General features: G+C 33.5%; 1 non-coding gene across 1 annotated transcript; it reads left to right on the top strand.

The window, feature by feature from the left end:
* On the top strand, positions 1 to 73 carry Trnak-uuu. Its single transcript has one exon. It is a non-coding gene; the product is annotated as a tRNA-Lys (tRNA).
* Positions 74 to 3441: the final 3368 nt, after the last annotated feature.

Genomic DNA, 3441 nt, shown 5'->3' on the forward strand with positions numbered 1-3441 from the left:
GCCCGGATAGCTCAGTCGGTAGAGCATTGGACTTTTAATCCAAGGGTCCAGGGTTCAAGTCCCTGTTCGGGCGGTCTTATTTTTTTTTTTCAATTACTATTTTAATTGAATAAACCAATAATAATAAAATTTATTTTGAGTAATTTCTATAAAAGTAGCGATTGACACAGCATATTAAAATAAAAAATGTAAAAATTGCATATAACTAAAGTAGTAAAGGTGCAAGATTCTCTAAAATTTAAATAATGTATACAGATTAACAATCCAATGGAAATTCAAAAAAGTATATTTAGTTATAAATCTGCTTATCTAAAATTTATGTCATGTGTACTCAATGAATATAATTTGACAGATTGCCTGATTCACAGAAATAATTTTATATTTACTGGCCTGGTTTTTTGGTTAATCATGTGTAGGTATTGTGGTGTATACTCCCACTAAGAAATTATTTTGGAAAATTATAACCACTCCTACGGGGCTACAATTCCCATTTGAGAACGACCATCTTAAGTCAATTGACGTGACAGTTATAAATTTATAATATTAATAAATGGAAAAATATAGACAACACAAAATATATCTATAATATAATATAAAAAATACAATATGGCTTTATTGATTGAGTGATTAGTGTGAAGCCGTAGAGTCTGCTTCGATGAAAATGTGCCGTCACTCTCAAATGGTCGAAGTGAAATTTAGCATGTATATGGTTTCACTTAACTCGATGTTATAGCGTTTACGATATTTCGACTAAAACCCGGTTCCTATATTCAAAACCATCAGTTTGGTTTAAAAAAGAATTGTTCGTAATTTAAACGTTTTGTTAAGAATATAATCTTATTTTATAAATCAAACTTATAAACCTTTCTTTTTTTAACTCAACTCGGTTGAAGTGTCTGTTTCTTAAAGTATTGATTTCAGAGATTTTATATAAGCTTAACGTTATGTTAGTATTTCATTCGATATTTTAGTTTGTTTCTTTTTATCTTCTGTACCTATATCAGAAAGATTTTACTCAGTAGTGAAATATTAATGGACTAATACAGCACATTATATGTAGCCTATTTATATTTAGATTATATTTATATTACTTTTATACAGTTCAGTCAAAGATATAGAAAACCAATACTTTTTTTAAAAAATAACAAATTTAATTTTTGCATCTGTATACCATATTCTGTAAACAAAAAAAAAAGTTTTTCAAAAGTGTCAATTTCGTTTTGATCTTACTTATTGTTACCAGAAACCCAGACAGTACTACAGACAGTAGTATACTATGATATCTATCAATCATCCATCTTAAGTCATCCACATAGTATAACATACATGACACCAAGGATTTTGCTGTTTTACCTAGACAAAAACTAATCTGTGTATCTATTATGTTAATAATCTATTTATACTAAATATACACATACGTAAATAGTTCAGAAAATTTACTGTGATAGACTGATAAATATCTTATCCTTCCTTACAATCTCTCGCTTATACCTACATAGAAAACTAGCCAACGCGCCGAACTTCATACCGTTTTACTTTTTTCGTTCATAGTTCGATTTTTGTTTTAATTTTCTTTTTATGCAAACCTTGTCCAGACAATAACGTGGCCAAAAAAAATCTAATTGTGGACCAGTCGTTTGAAAGTTATGCGCGTACATACATTTCAGCAATGAATTTTTATTTATATTTATTTATTAATAATATTACACGAATATTATGAATGTATAGATAATTTTTAGAACAAGTGCGTCCCAGGTAATTGACTCTGTGTTTATCCGAACAAACGGTTAACACTTCACCCATAACATGGTCAGTATTGTACATCATGTTTGTTTGTCGATGCAGAGACAGACCCTTAACAGAGGCTAATTGCATTATCTCCCGAAGCATTATCACAATAGCCTTTAAAGCTTATATCATTGGGTCAATGTTGTCTAGTTTTGAGTGAGTTACGTTCAATTAGTTAAAAAGAATTTTGAAAATTTGTAAAAACACATGTACTGCTCTTTTTTTTGAGAAGTATATCGCGTATTTTTTTTTTATTATTTGTTTACTTTTCTGTTATATCGCGCCAAAAATGGCATGAACTCATATGTTTTGGCCACGCTGGGCAGGCGGGTTGGTGACCGCAGGAATGCCTTTGTCGCACCGAAGACGCTGCTGCCCGTCTTCGGCGTGTGTATTTCAAAGCCAGCAGTTGGGTAGTTATCCCGCCATCAGTCGACTTTTTAAGTTCCAAGGTGGTAGTGAAACTGTGTTATCCCTTAGTCGCCTCTTACGACACCCACGGGAAGAGAGGGGGTGGCTATATATTTAACTGCCGTAACTACACAGTATGACAGAAATTTAGTGGTTTCAAATTTGAGCGTGTTCAGCTAATTAACATTTTTGACGAAATAGAAGACACATTTTGTCAGCGTCTTACTTAAAAGTATTTGTAAAATATGCAATAGGGGAAGGATTGCACGTTAGGCTCTAAATATCAAGCAAATAAATATATGAATAAATAAAACGCTTCACACTCAACGGCCCCCAATAGTATTATCTCAGGTGTCGGGGGTCCGGAAGCAAGCCCAATACACAAGTACAAACGCCAAAACCACGGAAAACATCTGTATGGCGAAAACAAATGTTTGTTATGTGCGGAGATCGAACCCGCAACCGCGAGCGCAACAGCCACGAATCAGTGCTGTGACCGTAGCGTTGTTGTATAATTTTAGCCGGTATAAAATAAAGAAGGAAATTATGTAATCAGAGCTGTTTTTGTTTTCTTTTACAATTAAGGGTAAAAACTAATATTCAGAATTTAAAATATTTAATTCCTCATATCATAGTTTTCTTTGAAGTCAGGGATAAGTCATGAAAAAAAAACTACATCTAGACTAGATTTTTACATCTTAAAAGTTCCGATCTCTGCTGCTCTGCTCTGCCGTTTTAGTCGCTTTGTGCTTGTATCGATGACCTGGCACTGCGTGGATCCGAACCGAAACTATAGTTTAGTAAGCTTACGTTTTTACAAAGTAATTATAAATAAAATTATTATTTAAAATATTTCTATGCATTCAGCCTGTAACATCCAACTACTGTGCATAGGGCTCTTTGTCCATATTAGAAAGGATTGGAGCTTAATCTACCACACTGCTCCACTACGGGTTGGCGGATATGTTTCCAACTATGAGTATCGATCGCTATCAGGAATTAATGCTCTCCGAGGCACAGTGGGGAGACGCACAAAGACAGACATCCAAACCGGAATGAAATATTTGTACATATATAAATATCCATCCCGAGCGGGAATCGAACCCGCAATCCGTCGGTGTTTTACGTGACAACACGCACCACTACACCAGAGTGGTTGTGAAATATTTCTATGTTTTGTGCTAATTATTACAAAATAGTTCGTCTTTAACCATTTGACTATTTGGTAGAGTAACAATTTAC

The sequence above is a fragment of the Melitaea cinxia genome, chromosome 9 (assembly GCF_905220565.1).
Source record: "Melitaea cinxia chromosome 9, ilMelCinx1.1, whole genome shotgun sequence".
Classification (NCBI taxonomy): Eukaryota; Metazoa; Arthropoda; class Insecta; order Lepidoptera; family Nymphalidae; genus Melitaea; species Melitaea cinxia.